This window comes from Odontesthes bonariensis, chromosome 2 (assembly GCF_027942865.1).
Source record: "Odontesthes bonariensis isolate fOdoBon6 chromosome 2, fOdoBon6.hap1, whole genome shotgun sequence".
In the NCBI taxonomy this organism is placed as follows: Eukaryota; Metazoa; Chordata; class Actinopteri; order Atheriniformes; family Atherinopsidae; genus Odontesthes; species Odontesthes bonariensis.
This window is the reverse complement of record NC_134507.1, coordinates 32,375,142-32,397,723: the sequence shown is the minus strand read 5'-3', so window position 1 is coordinate 32,397,723 and position 22,582 is coordinate 32,375,142. Positions and strand designations below refer to the sequence as shown.

Sequence of the window (22,582 nt, the reverse complement as noted above, 5' to 3'; positions counted from 1 at the left end):
TTTACTTCATAAAAATCAGTCATAAGTGCATATGGTAATTAACCTAGTAAAGTTAACGAATGTATGTATGTCAGGGCAGCTATTGGACTTTACAGTGAAGATGTATTGTATATAGATAATCCATGAGCCTAGTCAAGCGGTGAAGTTGTAAAGCAATGAGATTGCTGAGATTCTCCCATGAAAATGAGAAAAAAGTGATCAGAGCTTCATCCTCTGTGGCTGGTTGACTGTTAGAGCTTCCAGCTGCCTCTAACTCCCACACCTCAAAAAACAAATGTCCCTCACAGGGTAGACATCTCAGGTGATGTTCTGACTGGGGTGGTTTATATAATCTATGTGTAGAAGTGTTTGTGTTCTACCACCCAGGTATAGGCAATAGTGATCCATCAGCTACTATTTATAACACTCTCATGCTCTCTCCTTCACAGTGACGTGCTGCTGTCAACACAAATAATTATTAACTTCCGTCACAGAAATGGATGTTAATGCGTACTGCATGTCTTTTGTTGAAAAATCTCACGATCACCCTGTGACACACACACACACACACACACACACAGACAGACAGACACACAGACATGAGGAAGTTAACCAGCTTCGGCTGCTGCTGATTGGTTGGCAGACACCTCTGTTTCTATTGGCTCTCAGTCTCCATGTTTCTGATCCTGGACCTGCTGAGATGTCCCAGGCCATTGTTGGCTTTGATCCTCATACGTTTAACTTTGTCCTGAGCGGGCGGGAGTGCAAAGTTGTACCATCTGAAACGGCTGAAGAGTGCTCACTGCAGCGGGTGGGCGGAGGTGCAAAGTGACGCTTTGTAGGCAACAAAAGAGCACCGCCACAAGTGCGCATTGTGCCAGGAAGGGCGCTCGGACGTGAAACAGTGGAGGGTTATCGCTTCTCGGCCTTTTGGCTAAGACTGCGATCGCCTCCTTTGGGTGGACTATTTTATGCCTTTTCGGCATTAAATTTTTCTCGCTTTGGAGGTTCTTTTTTGCGTTCGATCAAAGTATTCCAAGTCGTTTGTAGTTGGAGTTCTTTGTCTTTAAATTTTCTTGTATTACCCTTTTTTTTTTCCAGGTTTTTGCTTTTTGAACGAGTTTCAGCTGAAACAGGGTTGGTGTCGGTGTTCCATTTTTTTAGAGGAAGGTAAGTATCCATTTTTAGTACCTTTTCATCCACTTTTTACTCTTTTATTGGGCTTTTAGTGTGATATATATTTTTGTTCTTTTAAGCATTTTATTTAAAAACTGTTTGTGGTGCCTCCATCATGTCGGCAAACTATGCTGGCATGAGGAGGCACCACAGCGCTAGATTTTTATTTAAAGAAAAAGAAGGAAAGCTTATAGAGATGTCCAGATTGGACTTCTCTCGGAAGCTAATTCAAAACATATTGAACTTCAAGCCAGACGATTTGAATTGCATCCTGTCATTGCCTTTTAACAAAGGTTTCGATGTAAGTTTTCGCACTGCAGCTTTGCTGCAGGAGTTTTGGATGAGATTTGGTAATGTGCAAGCCCAGTTTTCTGCGTTTACTGTTGAGAAACTTACTGACAATACTCTGAAGACAGTAATTGTCAGAATGTTCAATGAAATGGTGAACGCAGAAGATATCTGTATATGGTTGGGAAGATTCTGCACTGTTAAAGGCCAGGCAATGAAGGTGAGGGATGTTGACGGCATCTGGAACTGCGCCTGGAGGGTCCCCATCCAACAATGGCAAGACCCCCAGGGCTTCCAGGGCCTGAAACATCTCCCATCAATGATTGTCTTGGGAGAAAACAGAGGCTACATCCACTACCAGGGACAGCCCAAACTCTGCCGCAAATGTGGGGAGCACGGGCACCTGGTGGAGGCCTGCACGAAGGTGTTTTGTGGCAAATGTAGAGGAATCGGTCACACCTTCGAAGAGTGTACGAATGGCAGAAAGTGCAATCTCTGTGGAGAATCAAACCACCTCTTCAGAGATTGCCCAAAATCCTTTGCCAACAAATTGAAATCCAAAAAAACGCGGGAAGGAAATGGAGGGCAGACCGAGGCAGTTAACGAGCTACTTGAAACAGCTGGGCTGGAAAATTCAAACTTCCCGCCAAAATCCCTGAATGGTGGACAGCAGTCAGGTGAGGCCGAGGAGGGGGAGGGGCCTGCTACACCCCCACCAATGGAGAGTTCTGGAGAGGAGGAGGAGGTGGTGCAGGCAGAAGGCGGAGCTAGTTCAGAATGTGAAGAAGTCCAATCACAGGATGATAGCGAGGATGCCTCCCTCCCAGATGCCCAGCAAACAAAGAGGCTTGCATCAGAATTGTCCTCTGATTCTCCTATAGTCTCAGAGAAGAGGGGAAGAGCTGGGACTACCTCAGACAGTTCATCTGTGGAGGAGCCCAGAATCTTCCCCTCCAATTCACCAAATGAGGTCTCTTTTTTCAATGTAGTTCTGCAATCAACCCCTAGAGACTCAAAGTTTAACAAAACCTTACAACAGAGGCCAACCCCCAGAGTCCGACCGGGGAATAGAGCTCAACACCCTCGCCTCTCACCTGTTGAAGTGAAGGAAGAGCTCCATTCACAAGAAATTACATAACTGCTTTTAAGACATTTTAAATGTTTTAACCCTCTTTTAGTCTTTTAAGATGTCATACCTGTTGTTTTTAACCATACTCATGACACTCACTCTCTCAACTATTAATGTGAGAAGTGTAAAGTCGAAAGTTAGAGCCCAGAGTGTTTTATCCTTTCTTAGTTCTTTTAAGTCAGATGTTCTTTTAATACAGGAATGCGGCCTACCGTTTTTAAAGCACTACAGACAGTGGGAGGAGATGTGGCCACAGACATCATTGTGGAGTGGATCCAACCAAAACAAAAATGACGGAGTGGCCATTTTGATCAAAAACCCTCAGGTTCTGGTGAAGGGCAGCACTGTGGTGAGAGACGGACGGGCACTTTTAGCACATTTGACTTTTATGGGACAAGATTTTAACCTCTTAAATATTTATGGCTTTAACGAAAAAAATGACCGGTATGACCTTTTAGAAGACCTGCAGTCCCACATGCTAGGTAGGGCACCACTAGTTTTAGGGGGTGATTTTAACTGTATTTTAAGCAGGAGTGACAGAAAAAGAGCAGGGGAATTTTTTAAAGTTGACAAAACATCGGTTTTATTACAGGGCATATGCAAGGATTTTAAACTTCAGGACTGTTTTAAAACCATGCATCCCAGAGAGGAGGGCTTCACCTGGTTCACTGGTGATGGCACCAGAGCCTCTCGTATAGACTACCTTTTTACACGGGACTGCCCACCAACCGATGCTAGATTGACCCCCGTTTTCTTTTCCGATCACCTAATGCTTTCCTGCACCCTATCACTCTCTTCGGGTGTGACTTCCCGGAAGTGGTCTGTGGAAACTAAACTGCTCCCTTTTAAAAGAAGATGAAATAGTTAGTCAGTACCGGGAGCAGTACCACGAGTGGCAGACCCTTCAAGACTTTTACGATACACGTGCACACTGGTGGGAAATGGTGAAGGAAAAGACCCAGACTTTCTTTAGACAGGCAGGTAGGAGAAAAAAGAATAGGGAAAACAGACGCATGATGGGACTGCAGAAGCGACTACAGCGCTATTTTAAATTAAACCAACAAGGGATGGATTTTAATGATGAAATAAAACAAGTGAAAACAGAGATGTCGATTTTAGCAGATATTAAAAGTAAGGGTGTCATTTTAAGAAGCAGGGAACGAGAAATAGAGGAAGGAGAGAAGTGCACAAGGTATTTTTTTAAGAAAATTGTGAATAAAGGGGGGGCCATTTTAAAGCTAACAAAAGAGAACGGGTGCACAGTTGATTCAATGGAAGAAATTAAAATAGCTGTTGAACAATTTTATCGTGAATTGTACGAACAAAAACCTGTTGAAATGGACACCATGACAGAAGTTTTAAATTTCATAGAAAAAACAGTAAAAGACAGTGTGCTTTTAACCCAAGATTTTACAATTTCAGAGTTAAATAAATGTTTTACAAATTTTAAGAAAGGGAAGTCCCCAGGACAAGATGGACTTCCCTTGGAATTTTATTTGACCTTTTGGGATATTTTAGCACCTGACTTGTTTACTGTTTTTATGGAATTTGAGCAACTTGAGCGACTTCCTGACAGTTTTAGAGCAGGGATAGTGACTCTTCTTCACAAAAAAAAGACAAGACTGACTTGAAGAATTGGAGACCGATTACACTTTTAAACTTTGACTGTAAACTTTTTAGTAAACTTTTAGCTTCACGTATGTCCTTGTTTTTAGAAGACCTGATTCACCCGGATCAAGCCTGTGCCATCCCGGGGAGGAAGATAACCGACAGCCTCGTACTGATCCGAGACACCATCTGTTATGCGAGAGACAGAAACATTCGGCTAGCAGTCCTAAATTTAGACTTTGAGAAAGCCTTTGATCGGGTCTCGCACCAGTACCTTTTCCAGGTACTGCAAAAAATGGGGTTCCCAGAAAGGTTTATAGCTTGGGTGGGTCTGCTGTACCGGGGCATTACCAGCAAATTCCTTGTTAACGGGCATCTGACAAAAGCAGTAAACATCCACTGCGGTGTCCGTCAGGGTTGTCCGTTATCTGCCCTCCTCTACATCATCTGTGTGGAACCACTGGCACAGAGCTTGAGAAGGGACCACCAAATCAATGGGGTGAGAGTCCCGGGGAGCGGGGGACTATCGACAAAGTGTGTTTTATATATGGACGACGTAAACATTTTATGTACAGACCTAATATCCATCAATAGGACTCTGGACTTGACTGACTGGTATGGACGGGCCTCTGGGGCAAAACTAAACAGAAACAAGACCCAAGCCCAATTTTACGGGCCATGGACAGCGACTGAAACTGCAGGACTCCCCGTGACTATAACCCAGACAAAACAGAAAATACTGGGGATTAATTTTGACAAGGAAGGGGGAGGGACATCAAACTGGCCAGACGTGGTAGGGAAAGTAAAGCAAAGACTAGGATACTGGGGACTTAGAGGACTGACCATTGAAGGAAAGGTTTTAATCATCAAAGCCGTGATTTTACCTTTGCTTTTACTAATCAGTTCTGTTTTTATCCCACCTAGAAAAGTGCTTTTAGACCTGGACCGAGCCATTTTTTATTTTCTGTGGGGCTCCAAGTGGGAAAGACTGAGGAGAGATGTAATGAAGAAACAAAAAGAGAAAGGAGGAAAAGGAGTGCCTGATTTTTATTTGTTTTTAGGAAGCAGATACACTACACTGCACATCCTACAGGCCACAGACCCATCCGGAAACCCCAAAACTAAAGCAATGACACGATTCTGGATGGGTTCTTACCTCAGAAGACTGAAGATTTTACCCACCGACCTAAAAGTGCCTGTGTCTTTTAGCCTGCCACCATCCTATGCTTTTATCCAGACGTTCTTAAAGCATTTTAACTTGGAGGCAGAGGAGTTGCATGTTTTAACAAACCACCGCTCTTTGATTTCTGTTGTGCAGGAGCGGGAACCAGTGAGTCCAGTGCGTGGGCTCGCGTTCGGCGAGCCCTCAACAGTTTGGTGCAACGTCAACCATTCCGCTCTCCCAAACAGACTCCGGGACCTGTCGTGGATGGTGGCTCATGAGATCCTCCCAGTCAGGTCCGTTATGCACTCCCGGGGCATGTCAGCGATCTCAACCTGCCCGCGACCTGGTTGTGGCGCGCCCGAGTCGGTGAGGCACCTGCTCTGGGAGTGCAGCGCTGCTGCAGACCAGTGGGCAACAGCCGGCTCCTTGCAATTCCCGTACTTGCCAGCAAGGGAGGTCCTCACAGCACAACTCGTGCTCTATGGGGTGAGCCAAAAAAAAATTAAAAAAGAATGACTTTGCCAAGCAGTGGCTCACCCTAGCCGCCATCAAAGACGCCATGTGGACCTCCAGGAACTTGCTGGTGAGGAAGCGCATGCAGATCCCCCCCGTGGCTGTGATCCGGATGGCCGCAGCGGCGGCTCAAGCGGCCGGAGCTGCAGGCGGCGGGCCTAGGACACATCCACAAAGAAGAATCGCCTCTGTGCCCATTCGGATGAAGGAGCCGGAGCTACACACAAAAAGGTCAAAGCAGCGACGGCCTGGCTCTCCGGGTGAGGCAGGTGGGAAGGAGCAACAGGGTGGGGATCTCCTCTGAGCACCACGACAGGATCCCGAGAGACCTACTGTTTGGGGGAGCGAAATGAGTTTCCCTGGGTAGGGACTCACTGCGCCCCTGCACAAAAAATGGACTTGGAAGAGAGCATTTTAACTAATGCACTCCTTTTTAAAGAAACTCAATACAAACTGCTACTCGTATGAGAACTACTTCACATGTAGCTTCTACCTTAGACGACATTGACTTTATCTGTAATATCCCACGAAAAACTTGTTTTATTGTTCTTTTAAATGTGGTTATACAGATTACACTTATTTATTGATGTTTTATTCATGGGTAAAACATATGTCTTAAATATGAAGTTTTTATGAAAATGTGATGTATTAGTGTCAATAAATTTTTTCAAAAGAAAAAATCTGTTCTTATCAGTTTAATATCTGATACGTCCTCTATATGAGGACTACATATTAAATGGATTTTTAGGCACAGGGGTTGAAAAAGGGGCTTGCTCCGTTCACTCCACGCATCGACCCGGTACTGCAGTGCCGCCGGGAACGGTGCACTCTTCCCAACTCTTGTGAAATAACAAAACCAGCGGTACATGGTGGTAGTTTCAGGGAGCCATTGTATTCTGACTTCTAAAATGGAACTATAATCTTTAGAAAAGACGCAGTTTATGAGCACGTCGTGGGATTGAGCTTCCCTGGTTTCTCTGTATGACCATGAACACCAAACTACACACAGAGAACAGAGGAGCTTGACAGACACACACTAAGTTATCTGAGAGTCCCATTTTCAGCTGCAGAGAACAATCACATCAGGGAAGTCGACGTGCAGGCTCAACATCAGCCTCTCAAGCCAACTCTCTGGTAAAATAGGGGCAACGTATGGTTCCAGCACCTATGTAACACATATTTGTCACGGGGACTGTGGCTTACGGCCACACCGCCCTGAACACGCCCGATCTCGTCCGAACTCGGAAGCCAAGCAGGGTCGGGCCTGGTTAGTACTTGGATGGGAGACCGCTTGGGAATACCAGGTGCTGTAAGCATTTTTCTCTCTTGTCTTCTCTTCTCTCTGCATGTCTTTTGTTGAAACATCTGTTGATCACCCTGTGATCCATCTTGCTGATCCTGGATCTGCTAAGGTGTCCCAGGTCATGGTTGCCTTTGATCCTCATACATTTAACTTTGTCCTGACAAAGGAGCAGTTCCAAAAAGTCAAACAGGGACTGCCTTTGCATTTGACGCAGTCAAACTGCATGCGCCTGGAGAAGCCAAAAGGCTTACAGCACCTGGTATTCCCAGGCGGTCTCCCCATCCAAGTACTAACCAGGCCCGACTCTGCTTAGCTTCTGAGATAAAACTCTGGCTTTTAGTCTGCGAAAAGAGAGTGAAAGTGAACTCCACTTTGAGATGGCTCTGGGATTGGGCCGACTGGGAGAATTGCTTGAAAAAAACCTCTACACCCAATGAGCGGTCAGAACAAAGCCTCAAGACCCCTAGTCTTTTGCACAGAGTAAAAGACAAAGCAGCCATTGAATAGGGCCCGATTGTTCCTACCTGGTCGGCCGAGGAGCCAGCGTCTCAACCAAGCAAAGCTCACCGTGGGGAAGGTGGCTATGCCAACTAGCCTGATGCACTGCTCCCGCAGTGTCAAATACTCGTACTCTGGTTTCTCTTCATAACGTACAAGTCTTTCGCCTTTTACTAAAGACTTCCGTGGAGAGCAGCATTAATGAGTTGTTTCTATTTTTGGAAGGCTTTACCTTTGCGGGTGAAGCCCATTCTGTCTGTGCAAAGGAAATCTTCTTGCTGTGCCAAGTGACTTCTCGGAGTAGAGTCACCTTATTTCTTGAGACCGTGCCCATGTTCAAAGCCTGGAGCGCTAAATTGTTGTTGTTTGAACGGTGCTCAGTGGAGCGGGCGGGAGTGCAAAGTTGTACCATCTGAAACGGCTGAAGAGTGCTCACTGCAGCGGGTGGGCGGAGGTGCAAAGTGACGCTTTGTAGGCAACAAAAGAGCACCGCCACAAGTGCGCATTGTGCCAGGAAGGGCTCTCGGACGTGAAACAGTGGAGGGTTATCGCTTCTCGGCCTTTTGGCTAAGATCAAGTGTAGTATCTGTTCTTATCAGTTTAATATCTGATACGTCCTCTATATGAGGACTACGTATTAAATGGATTTTTAGGCACAGGGGTTGAAAAAGGGGCTTGCTCCGTTCACTCCACGCATCGACCCGGTACTGCAGTGCCGCCGGGAACGGTGCACTCTTCCCAACTCTTGGGAAATAACAAAACCAGCGGTACATGGTGGTAGTTTCAGGGAGCCATTGTATTCTGACTTCTAAAATGGAACTATAATCTTTAGAAAAGACGCAGTTTATGAGCACGTCGTGGGATTGAGCTTCCCTGGTTTCTCTGTATGACCATGAACACCAAACTACACACAGAGAACAGAGGAGCTTGACAGACACACACTAAGTTATCTGAGAGTCCCATTTTCAGCTGCAGAGAACAATCACATCAGGGAAGTCGACGTGCAGGCTCAACATCAGCCTCTCAAGCCAACTCTCTGGTAAAATAGGGGCAACGTATGGTTCCAGCACCTATGTAACACATATTTGTCACGGGGACTGTGGCTTACGGCCACACCGCCCTGAACACGCCCGATCTCGTCCGAACTCGGAAGCCAAGCAGGGTCGGGCCTGGTTAGTACTTGGATGGGAGACCGCTTGGGAATACCAGGTGCTGTAAGCATTTTTCTCTCTTGTCTTCTCTTCTCTCTGCATGTCTTTTGTTGAAACATCTGTTGATCACCCTGTGATCCATCTTGCTGATCCTGGATCTGCTAAGGTGTCCCAGGTCATGGTTGCCTTTGATCCTCATACATTTAACTTTGTCCTGACAAAGGAGCAGTTCCAAAAAGTCAAACAGGGACTGCCTTTGCATTTGACGCAGTCAAACTGCATGCGCCTGGAGAAGCCAAAAGGCTTACAGCACCTGGTATTCCCAGGCGGTCTCCCCATCCAAGTACTAACCAGGCCCGACTCTGCTTAGCTTCTGAGATAAAACTCTGGCTTTTAGTCTGCGAAAAGAGAGTGAAAGTGAACTCCACTTTGAGATGGCTCTGGGATTGGGCCGACTGGGAGAATTGCTTGAAAAAAACCTCTACACCCAATGAGCGGTCAGAACAAAGCCTCAAGACCCCTAGTCTTTTGCACAGAGTAAAAGACAAAGCAGCCATTGAATAGGGCCCGATTGTTCCTACCTGGTCGGCCGAGGAGCCAGCGTCTCAACCAAGCAAAGCTCACCGTGGGGAAGGTGGCTATGCCAACTAGCCTGATGCACTGCTCCCGCAGTGTCAAATACTCGTACTCTGGTTTCTCTTCATAACGTACAAGTCTTTCGCCTTTTACTAAAGACTTCCGTGGAGAGCAGCATTAATGAGTTGTTTCTATTTTTGGAAGGCTTTACCTTTGCGGGTGAAGCCCATTCTGTCTGTGCAAAGGAAATCTTCTTGCTGTGCCAAGTGACTTCTCGGAGTAGAGTCACCTTATTTCTTGAGACCGTGCCCATGTTCAAAGCCTGGAGCGCTAAATTGTTGTTGTTTGAACGGTGCTCAGTGGAGCGGGCGGGAGTGCAAAGTTGTACCATCTGAAACGGCTGAAGAGTGCTCACTGCAGCGGGTGGGCGGAGGTGCAAAGTGACGCTTTGTAGGCAAAAAAAGAGCACCGCCACAAGTGCGCATTGTGCCAGGAAGGGCTCTCGGACGTGAAACAGTGGAGGGTTATCGCTTCTCGGCCTTTTGGCTAAGATCAAGTGTAGTATCTGTTCTTATCAGTTTAATATCTGATACGTCCTCTATATGAGGACTACATATTAAATGGATTTTTAGGCACAGGGGTTGAAAAAGGGGCTTGCTCCGTTCACTCCACGCATCGACCCGGTACTGCAGTGCCGCCGGGAACGGTGCACTCTTCCCAACTCTTGTGAAATAACAAAACCAGCGGTACATGGTGGTAGTTTCAGGGAGCCATTGTATTCTGACTTCTAAAATGGAACTATAATCTTTAGAAAAGACGCAGTTTATGAGCACGTCGTGGGATTGAGCTTCCCTGGTTTCTCTGTATGACCATGAACACCAAACTACACACAGAGAACAGAGGAGCTTGACAGACACACACTAAGTTATCTGAGAGTCCCATTTTCAGCTGCAGAGAACAATCACATCAGGGAAGTCGACGTGCAGGCTCAACATCAGCCTCTCAAGCCAACTCTCTGGTAAAATAGGGGCAACGTATGGTTCCAGTACCTATGTAACACATATTTGTCACGGGGACTGTGGCTTACGGCCACACCGCCCTGAACACACCCGATCTCGTCCGAACTCGGAAGCCAAGCAGGGTCGGGCCTGGTTAGTACTTGGATGGGAGACCGCTTGGGAATACCAGGTGCTGTAAGCATTTTTCTCTCTTCTCTTCTCTTCTCTCTGCATGTCTTTTGTTGAAACATCTGTTGATCACCCTGTGATCCATCTTGCTGATCCTGGATCTGCTAAGGTGTCCCAGGTCATGGTTGCCTTTGATCCTCATACATTTAACTTTGTCCTGACAAAGGAGCAGTTCCAAAAAGTCAAACAGGGACTGCCTTTGCATTTGACGCAGTCAAACTGCATGCGCCTGGAGAAGCCAAAAGGCTTACAGCACCTGGTATTCCCAGGCGGTCTCCCCATCCAAGTACTAACCAGGCCCGACTCTGCTTAGCTTCTGAGATAAAACTCTGGCTTTTAGTCTGCGAAAAGAGAGTGAAAGTGAACTCCACTTTGAGATGGCTCTGGGATTGGGCCGACTGGGAGAATTGCTTGAAAAAAACCTCTACACCCAATGAGCGGTCAGAACAAAGCCTCAAGACCCCTAGTCTTTTGCACAGAGTAAAAGACAAAGCAGCCATTGAATAGGGCCCGATTGTTCCTACCTGGTCGGCCGAGGAGCCAGCGTCTCAACCAAGCAAAGCTCACCGTGGGGAAGGTGGCTATGCCAACTAGCCTGATGCACTGCTCCCGCAGTGTCAAATACTCGTACTCTGGTTTCTCTTCATAACGTACAAGTCTTTCGCCTTTTACTAAAGACTTCCGTGGAGAGCAGCATTAATGAGTTGTTTCTATTTTTGGAAGGCTTTACCTTTGCGGGTGAAGCCCATTCTGTCTGTGCAAAGGAAATCTTCTTGCTGTGCCAAGTGACTTCTCGGAGTAGAGTCACCTTATTTCTTGAGACCGTGCCCATGTTCAAAGCCTGGAGCGCTAAATTGTTGTTGTTTGAACGGTGCTCAGTGGAGCGGGCGGGAGTGCAAAGTTGTACCATCTGAAACGGCTGAAGAGTGCTCACTGCAGCGGGTGGGCGGAGGTGCAAAGTGACGCTTTGTAGGCAAAAAAAGAGCACCGCCACAAGTGCGCATTGTGCCAGGAAGGGCGCTCGGACGTGAAACAGTGGAGGGTTATCGCTTCTCGGCCTTTTGGCTAAGATCAAGTGTAGTATCTGTTCTTATCAGTTTAATATCTGATACGTCCTCTATATGAGGACTACATATTAAATGGATTTTTAGGCACAGGGGTTGAAAAAGGGGCTTGCTCCGTTCACTCCACGCATCGACCCGGTACTGCAGTGCCGCCGGGAACGGTGCACTCTTCCCAACTCTTGTGAAATAACAAAACCAGCGGTACATGGTGGTAGTTTCAGGGAGCCATTGTATTCTGACTTCTAAAATGGAACTATAATCTTTAGAAAAGACGCAGTTTATGAGCACGTCGTGGGATTGAGCTTCCCTGGTTTCTCTGTATGACCATGAACACCAAACTACACACAGAGAACAGAGGAGCTTGACAGACACACACTAAGTTATCTGAGAGTCCCATTTTCAGCTGCAGAGAACAATCACATCAGGGAAGTCGACGTGCAGGCTCAACATCAGCCTCTCAAGCCAACTCTCTGGTAAAATAGGGGCAACGTATGGTTCCAGCACCTATGTAACACATATTTGTCACGGGGACTGTGGCTTACGGCCACACCGCCCTGAACACGCCCGATCTCGTCCGAACTCGGAAGCCAAGCAGGGTCGGGCCTGGTTAGTACTTGGATGGGAGACCGCTTGGGAATACCAGGTGCTGTAAGCATTTTTCTCTCTTCTCTTCTCTTCTCTCTGCATGTCTTTTGTTGAAACATCTGTTGATCACCCTGTGATCCATCTTGCTGATCCTGGATCTGCTAAGGTGTCCCAGGTCATGGTTGCCTTTGATCCTCATACATTTAACTTTGTCCTGACAAAGGAGCAGTTCCAAAAAGTCAAACAGGGACTGCCTTTGCATTTGACGCAGTCAAACTGCATGCGCCTGGAGAAGCCAAAAGGCTTACAGCACCTGGTATTCCCAGGCGGTCTCCCCATCCAAGTACTAACCAGGCCCGACTCTGCTTAGCTTCTGAGATAAAACTCTGGCTTTTAGTCTGCGAAAAGAGAGTGAAAGTGAACTCCACTTTGAGATGGCTCTGGGATTGGGCCGACTGGGAGAATTGCTTGAAAAAAACCTCTACACCCAATGAGCGGTCAGAACAAAGCCTCAAGACCCCTAGTCTTTTGCACAGAGTAAAAGACAAAGCAGCCATTGAATAGGGCCCGATTGTTCCTACCTGGTCGGCCGAGGAGCCAGCGTCTCAACCAAGCAAAGCTCACCGTGGGGAAGGTGGCTATGCCAACTAGCCTGATGCACTGCTCCCGCAGTGTCAAATACTCGTACTCTGGTTTCTCTTCATAACGTACAAGTCTTTCGCCTTTTACTAAAGACTTCCGTGGAGAGCAGCATTAATGAGTTGTTTCTATTTTTGGAAGGCTTTACCTTTGCGGGTGAAGCCCATTCTGTCTGTGCAAAGGAAATCTTCTTGCTGTGCCAAGTGACTTCTCGGAGTAGAGTCACCTTATTTCTTGAGACCGTGCCCATGTTCAAAGCCTGGAGCGCTAAATTGTTGTTGTTTGAACGGTGCTCAGTGGAGCGGGCGGGAGTGCAAAGTTGTACCATCTGAAACGGCTGAAGAGTGCTCACTGCAGCGGGTGGGCGGAGGTGCAAAGTGACGCTTTGTAGGCAAAAAAAGAGCACCGCCACAAGTGCGCATTGTGCCAGGAAGGGCGCTCGGACGTGAAACAGTGGAGGGTTATCGCTTCTCGGCCTTTTGGCTAAGATCAAGTGTAGTATCTGTTCTTATCAGTTTAATATCTGATACGTCCTCTATATGAGGACTACATATTAAATGGATTTTTAGGCACAGGGGTTGAAAAAGGGGCTTGCTCCGTTCACTCCACGCATCGACCCGGTACTGCAGTGCCGCCGGGAACGGTGCACTCTTCCCAACTCTTGTGAAATAACAAAACCAGCGGTACATGGTGGTAGTTTCAGGGAGCCATTGTATTCTGACTTCTAAAATGGAACTATAATCTTTAGAAAAGACGCAGTTTATGAGCACGTCGTGGGATTGAGCTTCCCTGGTTTCTCTGTATGACCATGAACACCAAACTACACACAGAGAACAGAGGAGCTTGACAGACACATACTAAGTTATCTGAGAGTCCCATTTTCAGCTGCAGAGAACAATCACATCAGGGAAGTCGACGTGCAGGCTCAACATCAGCCTCTCAAGCCAACTCTCTGGTAAAATAGGGGCAACGTATGGTTCCAGCACCTATGTAACACATATTTGTCACGGGGACTGTGGCTTACGGCCACACCGCCCTGAACACGCCCGATCTCGTCCGAACTCGGAAGCCAAGCAGGGTCGGGCCTGGTTAGTACTTGGATGGGAGACCGCTTGGGAATACCAGGTGCTGTAAGCATTTTTCTCTCTTCTCTTCTCTTCTCTCTGCATGTCTTTTGTTGAAACATCTGTTGATCACCCTGTGATCCATCTTGCTGATCCTGGATCTGCTAAGGTGTCCCAGGTCATGGTTGCCTTTGATCCTCATACATTTAACTTTGTCCTGACAAAGGAGCAGTTCCAAAAAGTCAAACAGGGACTGCCTTTGCATTTGACGCAGTCAAACTGCATGCGCCTGGAGAAGCCAAAAGGCTTACAGCACCTGGTATTCCCAGGCGGTCTCCCCATCCAAGTACTAACCAGGCCCGACTCTGCTTAGCTTCTGAGATAAAACTCTGGCTTTTAGTCTGCGAAAAGAGAGTGAAAGTGAACTCCACTTTGAGATGGCTCTGGGATTGGGCCGACTGGGAGAATTGCTTGAAAAAAACCTCTACACCCAATGAGCGGTCAGAACAAAGCCTCAAGACCCCTAGTCTTTTGCACAGAGTAAAAGACAAAGCAGCCATTGAATAGGGCCCGATTGTTCCTACCTGGTCGGCCGAGGAGCCAGCGTCTCAACCAAGCAAAGCTCACCGTGGGGAAGGTGGCTATGCCAACTAGCCTGATGCACTGCTCCCGCAGTGTCAAATACTCGTACTCTGGTTTCTCTTCATAACGTACAAGTCTTTCGCCTTTTACTAAAGACTTCCGTGGAGAGCAGCATTAATGAGTTGTTTCTATTTTTGGAAGGCTTTACCTTTGCGGGTGAAGCCCATTCTGTCTGTGCAAAGGAAATCTTCTTGCTGTGCCAAGTGACTTCTCGGAGTAGAGTCACCTTATTTCTTGAGACCGTGCCCATGTTCAAAGCCTGGAGCGCTAAATTGTTGTTGTTTGAACGGTGCTCAGTGGAGCGGGCGGGAGTGCAAAGTTGTACCATCTGAAACGGCTGAAGAGTGCTCACTGCAGCGGGTGGGCGGAGGTGCAAAGTGACGCTTTGTAGGCAACAAAAGAGCACCGCCACAAGTGCGCATTGTGCCAGGAAGGGCTCTCGGACGTGAAACAGTGGAGGGTTATCGCTTCTCGGCCTTTTGGCTAAGATCAAGTGTAGTATCTGTTCTTATCAGTTTAATATCTGATACGTCCTCTATATGAGGACTACATATTAAATGGATTTTTAGGCACAGGGGTTGAAAAAGGGGCTTGCTCCGCTCACTCCACGCATCGACCCGGTACTGCAGTGCCGCCGGGAACGGTGCACTCTTCCCAACTCTTGTGAAATAACAAAACCAGCGGTACATGGTGGTAGTTTCAGGGAGCCATTGTATTCTGACTTCTAAAATGGAACTATAATCTTTAGAAAAGACGCAGTTTATGAGCACGTCGTGGGATTGAGCTTCCCTGGTTTCTCTGTATGACCATGAACACCAAACTACACACAGAGAACAGAGGAGCTTGACAGACACACACTAAGTTATCTGAGAGTCCCATTTTCAGCTGCAGAGAACAATCACATCAGGGAAGTCGACGTGCAGGCTCAACATCAGCCTCTCAAGCCAACTCTCTGGTAAAATAGGGGCAACGTATGGTTCCAGTACCTATGTAACACATATTTGTCACGGGGACTGTGGCTTACGGCCACACCGCCCTGAACACACCCGATCTCGTCCGAACTCGGAAGCCAAGCAGGGTCGGGCCTGGTTAGTACTTGGATGGGAGACCGCTTGGGAATACCAGGTGCTGTAAGCATTTTTCTCTCTTCTCTTCTCTTCTCTCTGCATGTCTTTTGTTGAAACATCTGTTGATCACCCTGTGATCCATCTTGCTGATCCTGGATCTGCTAAGGTGTCCCAGGTCATGGTTGCCTTTGATCCTCATACATTTAACTTTGTCCTGACAAAGGAGCAGTTCCAAAAAGTCAAACAGGGACTGCCTTTGCATTTGACGCAGTCAAACTGCATGCGCCTGGAGAAGCCAAAAGGCTTACAGCACCTGGTATTCCCAGGCGGTCTCCCCATCCAAGTACTAACCAGGCCCGACTCTGCTTAGCTTCTGAGATAAAACTCTGGCTTTTAGTCTGCGAAAAGAGAGTGAAAGTGAACTCCACTTTGAGATGGCTCTGGGATTGGGCCGACTGGGAGAATTGCTTGAAAAAAACCTCTACACCCAATGAGCGGTCAGAACAAAGCCTCAAGACCCCTAGTCTTTTGCACAGAGTAAAAGACAAAGCAGCCATTGAATAGGGCCCGATTGTTCCTACCTGGTCGGCCGAGGAGCCAGCGTCTCAACCAAGCAAAGCTCACCGTGGGGAAGGTGGCTATGCCAACTAGCCTGATGCACTGCTCCCGCAGTGTCAAATACTCGTACTCTGGTTTCTCTTCATAACGTACAAGTCTTTCGCCTTTTACTAAAGACTTCCGTGGAGAGCAGCATTAATGAGTTGTTTCTATTTTTGGAAGGCTTTACCTTTGCGGGTGAAGCCCATTCTGTCTGTGCAAAGGAAATCTTCTTGCTGTGCCAAGTGACTTCTCGGAGTAGAGTCACCTTATTTCTTGAGACCGTGCCCATGTTCAAAGCCTGGAGCGCTAAATTGTTGTTGTTTGAACGGTGCTCAGTGGAGCGGGCGGGAGTGCAAAGTTGTACCATCTGAAACGGCTGAAGAGTGCTCACTGCAGCGGGTGGGCGGAGGTGCAAAGTGACGCTTTGTAGGCAAAAAAAGAGCACCGCCACAAGTGCGCATTGTGCCAGGAAGGGCGCTCGGACGTGAAACAGTGGAGGGTTATCGCTTCTCGGCCTTTTGGCTAAGATCAAGTGTAGTATCTGTTCTTATCAGTTTAATATCTGATACGTCCTCTATATGAGGACTACATATTAAATGGATTTTTAGGCACAGGGGTTGAAAAAGGGGCTTGCTCCGTTCACTCCACGCATCGACCCGGTACTGCAGTGCCGCCGGGAACGGTGCACTCTTCCCAACTCTTGTGAAATAACAAAACCAGCGGTACATGGTGGTAGTTTCAGGGAGCCATTGTATTCTGACTTCTAAAATGGAACTATAATCTTTAGAAAAGACGCAGTTTATGAGCACGTCGTGGGATTGAGCTTCCCTGGTTTCTCTGTATGACCATGAACACCAAACTACACACAGAGAACAGAGGAGCTTGACAGACACACACTAAGTTATCTGAGAGTCCCATTTTCAGCTGCAGAGAACAATCACATCAGGGAAGTCGACGTGCAGGCTCAACATCAGCCTCTCAAGCCAACTCTCTGGTAAAATAGGGGCAACGTATGGTTCCAGCACCTATGTAACACATATTTGTCACGGGGACTGTGGCTTACGGCCACACCGCCCTGAACACGCCCGATCTCGTCCGAACTCGGAAGCCAAGCAGGGTCGGGCCTGGTTAGTACTTGGATGGGAGACCGCTTGGGAATACCAGGTGCTGTAAGCATTTTTCTCTCTTGTCTTCTCTTCTCTCTGCATGTCTTTTGTTGAAACATCTGTTGATCACCCTGTGATCCATCTTGCTGATCCTGGATCTGCTAAGGTGTCCCAGGTCATGGTTGCCTTTGATCCTCATACATTTAACTTTGTCCTGACAAAGGAGCAGTTCCAAAAAGTCAAACAGGGACTGCCTTTGCATTTGACGCAGTCAAACTGCATGCGCCTGGAGAAGCCAAAAGGCTTACAGCACCTGGTATTCCCAGGCGGTCTCCCCATCCAAGTACTAACCAGGCCCGACTCTGCTTAGCTTCTGAGATAAAACTCTGGCTTTTAGTCTGCGAAAAGAGAGTGAAAGTGAACTCCACTTTGAGATGGCTCTGGGATTGGGCCGACTGGGAGAATTGCTTGAAAAAAACCTCTACACCCAATGAGCGGTCAGAACAAAGCCTCAAGACCCCTAGTCTTTTGCACAGAGTAAAAGACAAAGCAGCCATTGAATAGGGCCCGATTGTTCCTACCTGGTCGGCCGAGGAGCCAGCGTCTCAACCAAGCAAAGCTCACCGTGGGGAAGGTGGCTATGCCAACTAGCCTGATGCACTGCTCCCGCAGTGTCAAATACTCGTACTCTGGTTTCTCTTCATAACGTACAAGTCTTTCGCCTTTTACTAAAGACTTCCGTGGAGAGCAGCATTAATGAGTTGTTTCTATTTTTGGAAGGCTTTACCTTTGCGGGTGAAGCCCATTCTGTCTGTGCAAAGGAAATCTTCTTGCTGTGCCAAGTGACTTCTCGGAGTAGAGTCACCTTATTTCTTGAGACCGTGCCCATGTTCAAAGCCTGGAGCGCTAAATTGTTGTTGTTTGAACGGTGCTCAGTGGAGCGGGCGGGAGTGCAAAGTTGTACCATCTGAAACGGCTGAAGAGTGCTCACTGCAGCGGGTGGGCGGAGGTGCAAAGTGACGCTTTGTAGGCAAAAAAAGAGCACCGCCACAAGTGCGCATTGTGCCAGGAAGGGCGCTCGGACGTGAAACAGTGGAGGGTTATCGCTTCTCGGCCTTTTGGCTAAGATCAAGTGTAGTATCTGTTCTTATCAGTTTAATATCTGATACGTCCTCTATATGAGGACTACATATTAAATGGATTTTTAGGCACAGGGGTTGAAAAAGGGGCTTGCTCCGTTCACTCCACGCATCGACCCGGTACTGCAGTGCCGCCGGGAACGGTGCACTCTTCCCAACTCTTGTGAAATAACAAAACCAGCGGTACATGGTGGTAGTTTCAGGGAGCCATTGTATTCTGACTTCTAAAATGGAACTATAATCTTTAGAAAAGACGCAGTTTATGAGCACGTCGTGGGATTGAGCTTCCCTGGTTTCTCTGTATGACCATGAACACCAAACTACACACAGAGAACAGAGGAGCTTGACAGACACACACTAAGTTATCTGAGAGTCCCATTTTCAGCTGCAGAGAACAATCACATCAGGGAAGTCGACGTGCAGGCTCAACATCAGCCTCTCAAGCCAACTCTCTGGTAAAATAGGGGCAACGTATGGTTCCAGCACCTATGTAACACATATTTGTCACGGGGACTGTGGCTTACGGCCACACCGCCCTGAACACGCCCGATCTCGTCCGAACTCGGAAGCCAAGCAGGGTCGGGCCTGGTTAGTACTTGGATGGGAGACCGCTTGGGAATACCAGGTGCTGTAAGCATTTTTCTCTCTTCTCTTCTCTTCTCTCTGCATGTCTTTTGTTGAAACATCTGTTGATCACCCTGTGATCCATCTTGCTGATCCTGGATCTGCTAAGGTGTCCCAGGTCATGGTTGCCTTTGATCCTCATACATTTAACTTTGTCCTGACAAAGGAGCAGTTCCAAAAAGTCAAACAGGGACTGCCTTTGCATTTGACGCAGTCAAACTGCATGCGCCTGGAGAAGCCAAAAGGCTTACAGCACCTGGTATTCCCAGGCGGTCTCCCCATCCAAGTACTAACCAGGCCCGACTCTGCTTAGCTTCTGAGATAAAACTCTGGCTTTTAGTCTGCGAAAAGAGAGTGAAAGTGAACTCCACTTTGAGATGGCTCTGGGATTGGGCCGACTGGGAGAATTGCTTGAAAAAAACCTCTACACCCAATGAGCGGTCAGAACAAAGCCTCAAGACCCCTAGTCTTTTGCACAGAGTAAAAGACAAAGCAGCCATTGAATAGGGCCCGATTGTTCCTACCTGGTCGGCCGAGGAGCCAGCGTCTCAACCAAGCAAAGCTCACCGTGGGGAAGGTGGCTATGCCAACTAGCCTGATGCACTGCTCCCGCAGTGTCAAATACTCGTACTCTGGTTTCTCTTCATAACGTACAAGTCTTTCGCCTTTTACTAAAGACTTCCGTGGAGAGCAGCATTAATGAGTTGTTTCTATTTTTGGAAGGCTTTACCTTTGCGGGTGAAGCCCATTCTGTCTGTGCAAAGGAAATCTTCTTGCTGTGCCAAGTGACTTCTCGGAGTAGAGTCACCTTATTTCTTGAGACCGTGCCCATGTTCAAAGCCTGGAGCGCTAAATTGTTGTTGTTTGAACGGTGCTCAGTGGAGCGGGCGGGAGTGCAAAGTTGTACCATCTGAAACGGCTGAAGAGTGCTCACTGCAGCGGGTGGGCGGAGGTGCAAAGTGACGCTTTGTAGGCAAAAAAAGAGCACCGCCACAAGTGCGCATTGTGCCAGGAAGGGCTCTCGGACGTGAAACAGTGGAGGGTTATCGCTTCTCGGCCTTTTGGCTAAGATCAAGTGTAGTATCTGTTCTTATCAGTTTAATATCTGATACGTCCTCTATATGAGGACTACATATTAAATGGATTTTTAGGCACAGGGGTTGAAAAAGGGGCTTGCTCCGCTCACTCCACGCATCGACCCGGTACTGCAGTGCCGCCGGGAACGGTGCACTCTTCCCAACTCTTGTGAAATAACAAAACCAGCGGTACATGGTGGTAGTTTCAGGGAGCCATTGTATTCTGACTTCTAAAATGGAACTATAATCTTTAGAAAAGACGCAGTTTATGAGCACGTCGTGGGATTGAGCTTCCCTGGTTTCTCTGTATGACCATGAACACCAAACTACACACAGAGAACAGAGGAGCTTGACAGACACACACTAAGTTATCTGAGAGTCCCATTTTCAGCTGCAGAGAACAATCACATCAGGGAAGTCGACGTGCAGGCTCAACATCAGCCTCTCAAGCCAACTCTCTGGTAAAATAGGGGCAACGTATGGTTCCAGCACCTATGTAACACATATTTGTCACGGGGACTGTGGCTTACGGCCACACCGCCCTGAACACGCCCGATCTCGTCCGAACTCGGAAGCCAAGCAGGGTCGGGCCTGGTTAGTACTTGGATGGGAGACCGCTTGGGAATACCAGGTGCTGTAAGCATTTTTCTCTCTTCTCTTCTCTTCTCTTCTCTCTGCATGTCTTTTGTTGAAACATCTGTTGATCACCCTGTGATCCATCTTGCTGATCCTGGATCTGCTAAGGTGTCCCAGGTCATGGTTGCCTTTGATCCTCATACATTTAACTTTGTCCTGACAAAGGAGCAGTTCCAAAAAGTCAAACAGGGACTGCCTTTGCATTTGACGCAGTCAAACTGCATGCGCCTGGAGAAGCCAAAAGGCTTACAGCACCTGGTATTCCCAGGCGGTCTCCCCATCCAAGTACTAACCAGGCCCGACTCTGCTTAGCTTCTGAGATAAAACTCTGGCTTTTAGTCTGCGAAAAGAGAGTGAAAGTGAACTCCACTTTGAGATGGCTCTGGGATTGGGCCGACTGGGAGAATTGCTTGAAAAAAACCTCTACACCCAATGAGCGGTCAGAACAAAGCCTCAAGACCCCTAGTCTTTTGCACAGAGTAAAAGACAAAGCAGCCATTGAATAGGGCCCGATTGTTCCTACCTGGTCGGCCGAGGAGCCAGCGTCTCAACCAAGCAAAGCTCACCGTGGGGAAGGTGGCTATGCCAACTAGCCTGATGCACTGCTCCCGCAGTGTCAAATACTCGTACTCTGGTTTCTCTTCATAACGTACAAGTCTTTCGCCTTTTACTAAAGACTTCCGTGGAGAGCAGCATTAATGAGTTGTTTCTATTTTTGGAAGGCTTTACCTTTGCGGGTGAAGCCCATTCTGTCTGTGCAAAGGAAATCTTCTTGCTGTGCCAAGTGACTTCTCGGAGTAGAGTCACCTTATTTCTTGAGACCGTGCCCATGTTCAAAGCCTGGAGCGCTAAATTGTTGTTGTTTGAACGGTGCTCAGTGGAGCGGGCGGGAGTGCAAAGTTGTACCATCTGAAACGGCTGAAGAGTGCTCACTGCAGCGGGTGGGCGGAGGTGCAAAGTGACGCTTTGTAGGCAACAAAAGAGCACCGCCACAAGTGCGCATTGTGCCAGGAAGGGCTCTCGGACGTGAAACAGTGGAGGGTTATCGCTTCTCGGCCTTTTGGCTAAGATCAAGTGTAGTATCTGTTCTTATCAGTTTAATATCTGATACGTCCTCTATATGAGGACTACGTATTAAATGGATTTTTAGGCACAGGGGTTGAAAAAGGGGCTTGCTCCGTTCACTCCACGCATCGACCCGGTACTGCAGTGCCGCCGGGAACGGTGCACTCTTCCCAACTCTTGTGAAATAACAAAACCAGCGGTACATGGTGGTAGTTTCAGGGAGCCATTGTATTCTGACTTCTAAAATGGAACTATAATCTTTAGAAAAGACGCACGTCGTGGGATTGAGCTTCCCTGGTTTCTCTGTATGACCATGAACACCAAACTACACACAGAGAACAGAGGAGCTTGACAGACACACACTAAGTTATCTGAGAGTCCCATTTTCAGCTGCAGAGAACAATCACATCAGGGAAGTCGACGTGCAGGCTCAACATCAGCCTCTCAAGCCAACTCTCTGGTAAAATAGGGGCAACGTATGGTTCCAGCACCTATGTAACACATATTTGTCACGGGGACTGTGGCTTACGGCCACACCGCCCTGAACACGCCCGATCTCGTCCGAACTCGGAAGCCAAGCAGGGTCGGGCCTGGTTAGTACTTGGATGGGAGACCGCTTGGGAATACCAGGTGCTGTAAGCATTTTTCTCTCTTCTCTTCTCTTCTCTTCTCTCTGCATGTCTTTTGTTGAAACATCTGTTG

At 47.7% G+C, this 22,582-nt stretch overlaps 28 non-coding genes and 1 pseudogene across 28 annotated transcripts; all 29 read left to right on the top strand.

Moving 5' to 3' along the window:
* The first annotated feature begins 6,515 nt into the window (after positions 1–6,515).
* LOC142370393 (U2 spliceosomal RNA) lies at positions 6,516–6,691 on the top strand (annotated as a pseudogene).
* A 364-nt stretch (positions 6,692–7,055) lies between these two features.
* On the top strand, positions 7,056–7,174 carry LOC142366589 (5S ribosomal RNA). Its single transcript, XR_012766851.1, has one exon. It is a non-coding gene; the product is annotated as a 5S ribosomal RNA (ribosomal RNA).
* Positions 7,175–7,788: 614 nt separating this feature from the next.
* On the top strand, positions 7,789–7,901 carry LOC142372758 (U5 spliceosomal RNA). Its single transcript, XR_012768315.1, has one exon. It is a non-coding gene; the product is annotated as a U5 spliceosomal RNA (small nuclear RNA).
* Positions 7,902–8,206: 305 nt separating this feature from the next.
* Positions 8,207–8,397, top strand: LOC142368531 (U2 spliceosomal RNA). Its single transcript, XR_012767370.1, has one exon. It is a non-coding gene; the product is annotated as a U2 spliceosomal RNA (small nuclear RNA).
* A 364-nt stretch (positions 8,398–8,761) lies between these two features.
* LOC142366534 (5S ribosomal RNA) lies at positions 8,762–8,880 on the top strand. The gene has a single exon (XR_012766843.1). It is a non-coding gene; the product is annotated as a 5S ribosomal RNA (ribosomal RNA).
* A 614-nt stretch (positions 8,881–9,494) lies between these two features.
* On the top strand, positions 9,495–9,607 carry LOC142372752 (U5 spliceosomal RNA). The gene has a single exon (XR_012768314.1). It is a non-coding gene; the product is annotated as a U5 spliceosomal RNA (small nuclear RNA).
* Positions 9,608–9,912: 305 nt separating this feature from the next.
* On the top strand, positions 9,913–10,103 carry LOC142367407 (U2 spliceosomal RNA). Its single transcript, XR_012767085.1, has one exon. It is a non-coding gene; the product is annotated as a U2 spliceosomal RNA (small nuclear RNA).
* Positions 10,104–10,467: 364 nt separating this feature from the next.
* LOC142374849 (5S ribosomal RNA) lies at positions 10,468–10,586 on the top strand. The gene has a single exon (XR_012768820.1). It is a non-coding gene; the product is annotated as a 5S ribosomal RNA (ribosomal RNA).
* A 614-nt stretch (positions 10,587–11,200) lies between these two features.
* LOC142372745 (U5 spliceosomal RNA) lies at positions 11,201–11,313 on the top strand. The gene has a single exon (XR_012768313.1). It is a non-coding gene; the product is annotated as a U5 spliceosomal RNA (small nuclear RNA).
* Positions 11,314–11,618: 305 nt separating this feature from the next.
* Positions 11,619–11,809, top strand: LOC142367402 (U2 spliceosomal RNA). The gene has a single exon (XR_012767084.1). It is a non-coding gene; the product is annotated as a U2 spliceosomal RNA (small nuclear RNA).
* A 364-nt stretch (positions 11,810–12,173) lies between these two features.
* Positions 12,174–12,292, top strand: LOC142366467 (5S ribosomal RNA). The gene has a single exon (XR_012766828.1). It is a non-coding gene; the product is annotated as a 5S ribosomal RNA (ribosomal RNA).
* Positions 12,293–12,906: 614 nt separating this feature from the next.
* LOC142372739 (U5 spliceosomal RNA) lies at positions 12,907–13,019 on the top strand. The gene has a single exon (XR_012768311.1). It is a non-coding gene; the product is annotated as a U5 spliceosomal RNA (small nuclear RNA).
* Positions 13,020–13,324: 305 nt separating this feature from the next.
* On the top strand, positions 13,325–13,515 carry LOC142367398 (U2 spliceosomal RNA). Its single transcript, XR_012767083.1, has one exon. It is a non-coding gene; the product is annotated as a U2 spliceosomal RNA (small nuclear RNA).
* Positions 13,516–13,879: 364 nt separating this feature from the next.
* Positions 13,880–13,998, top strand: LOC142366406 (5S ribosomal RNA). Its single transcript, XR_012766808.1, has one exon. It is a non-coding gene; the product is annotated as a 5S ribosomal RNA (ribosomal RNA).
* A 614-nt stretch (positions 13,999–14,612) lies between these two features.
* On the top strand, positions 14,613–14,725 carry LOC142372735 (U5 spliceosomal RNA). The gene has a single exon (XR_012768310.1). It is a non-coding gene; the product is annotated as a U5 spliceosomal RNA (small nuclear RNA).
* Positions 14,726–15,030: 305 nt separating this feature from the next.
* On the top strand, positions 15,031–15,221 carry LOC142368658 (U2 spliceosomal RNA). The gene has a single exon (XR_012767404.1). It is a non-coding gene; the product is annotated as a U2 spliceosomal RNA (small nuclear RNA).
* A 364-nt stretch (positions 15,222–15,585) lies between these two features.
* LOC142373331 (5S ribosomal RNA) lies at positions 15,586–15,704 on the top strand. The gene has a single exon (XR_012768456.1). It is a non-coding gene; the product is annotated as a 5S ribosomal RNA (ribosomal RNA).
* A 614-nt stretch (positions 15,705–16,318) lies between these two features.
* Positions 16,319–16,431, top strand: LOC142372730 (U5 spliceosomal RNA). Its single transcript, XR_012768309.1, has one exon. It is a non-coding gene; the product is annotated as a U5 spliceosomal RNA (small nuclear RNA).
* A 305-nt stretch (positions 16,432–16,736) lies between these two features.
* Positions 16,737–16,927, top strand: LOC142367392 (U2 spliceosomal RNA). Its single transcript, XR_012767082.1, has one exon. It is a non-coding gene; the product is annotated as a U2 spliceosomal RNA (small nuclear RNA).
* A 364-nt stretch (positions 16,928–17,291) lies between these two features.
* Positions 17,292–17,410, top strand: LOC142366339 (5S ribosomal RNA). Its single transcript, XR_012766793.1, has one exon. It is a non-coding gene; the product is annotated as a 5S ribosomal RNA (ribosomal RNA).
* Positions 17,411–18,024: 614 nt separating this feature from the next.
* Positions 18,025–18,137, top strand: LOC142372723 (U5 spliceosomal RNA). The gene has a single exon (XR_012768308.1). It is a non-coding gene; the product is annotated as a U5 spliceosomal RNA (small nuclear RNA).
* A 305-nt stretch (positions 18,138–18,442) lies between these two features.
* On the top strand, positions 18,443–18,633 carry LOC142367388 (U2 spliceosomal RNA). Its single transcript, XR_012767081.1, has one exon. It is a non-coding gene; the product is annotated as a U2 spliceosomal RNA (small nuclear RNA).
* Positions 18,634–18,997: 364 nt separating this feature from the next.
* LOC142366284 (5S ribosomal RNA) lies at positions 18,998–19,116 on the top strand. The gene has a single exon (XR_012766773.1). It is a non-coding gene; the product is annotated as a 5S ribosomal RNA (ribosomal RNA).
* Positions 19,117–19,730: 614 nt separating this feature from the next.
* On the top strand, positions 19,731–19,843 carry LOC142372718 (U5 spliceosomal RNA). Its single transcript, XR_012768307.1, has one exon. It is a non-coding gene; the product is annotated as a U5 spliceosomal RNA (small nuclear RNA).
* A 305-nt stretch (positions 19,844–20,148) lies between these two features.
* On the top strand, positions 20,149–20,339 carry LOC142368652 (U2 spliceosomal RNA). The gene has a single exon (XR_012767403.1). It is a non-coding gene; the product is annotated as a U2 spliceosomal RNA (small nuclear RNA).
* Positions 20,340–20,703: 364 nt separating this feature from the next.
* LOC142366214 (5S ribosomal RNA) lies at positions 20,704–20,822 on the top strand. Its single transcript, XR_012766746.1, has one exon. It is a non-coding gene; the product is annotated as a 5S ribosomal RNA (ribosomal RNA).
* Positions 20,823–21,441: 619 nt separating this feature from the next.
* On the top strand, positions 21,442–21,554 carry LOC142372712 (U5 spliceosomal RNA). The gene has a single exon (XR_012768306.1). It is a non-coding gene; the product is annotated as a U5 spliceosomal RNA (small nuclear RNA).
* Positions 21,555–21,859: 305 nt separating this feature from the next.
* On the top strand, positions 21,860–22,050 carry LOC142368527 (U2 spliceosomal RNA). Its single transcript, XR_012767369.1, has one exon. It is a non-coding gene; the product is annotated as a U2 spliceosomal RNA (small nuclear RNA).
* A 353-nt stretch (positions 22,051–22,403) lies between these two features.
* Positions 22,404–22,522, top strand: LOC142366155 (5S ribosomal RNA). Its single transcript, XR_012766729.1, has one exon. It is a non-coding gene; the product is annotated as a 5S ribosomal RNA (ribosomal RNA).
* Positions 22,523–22,582: the final 60 nt, after the last annotated feature.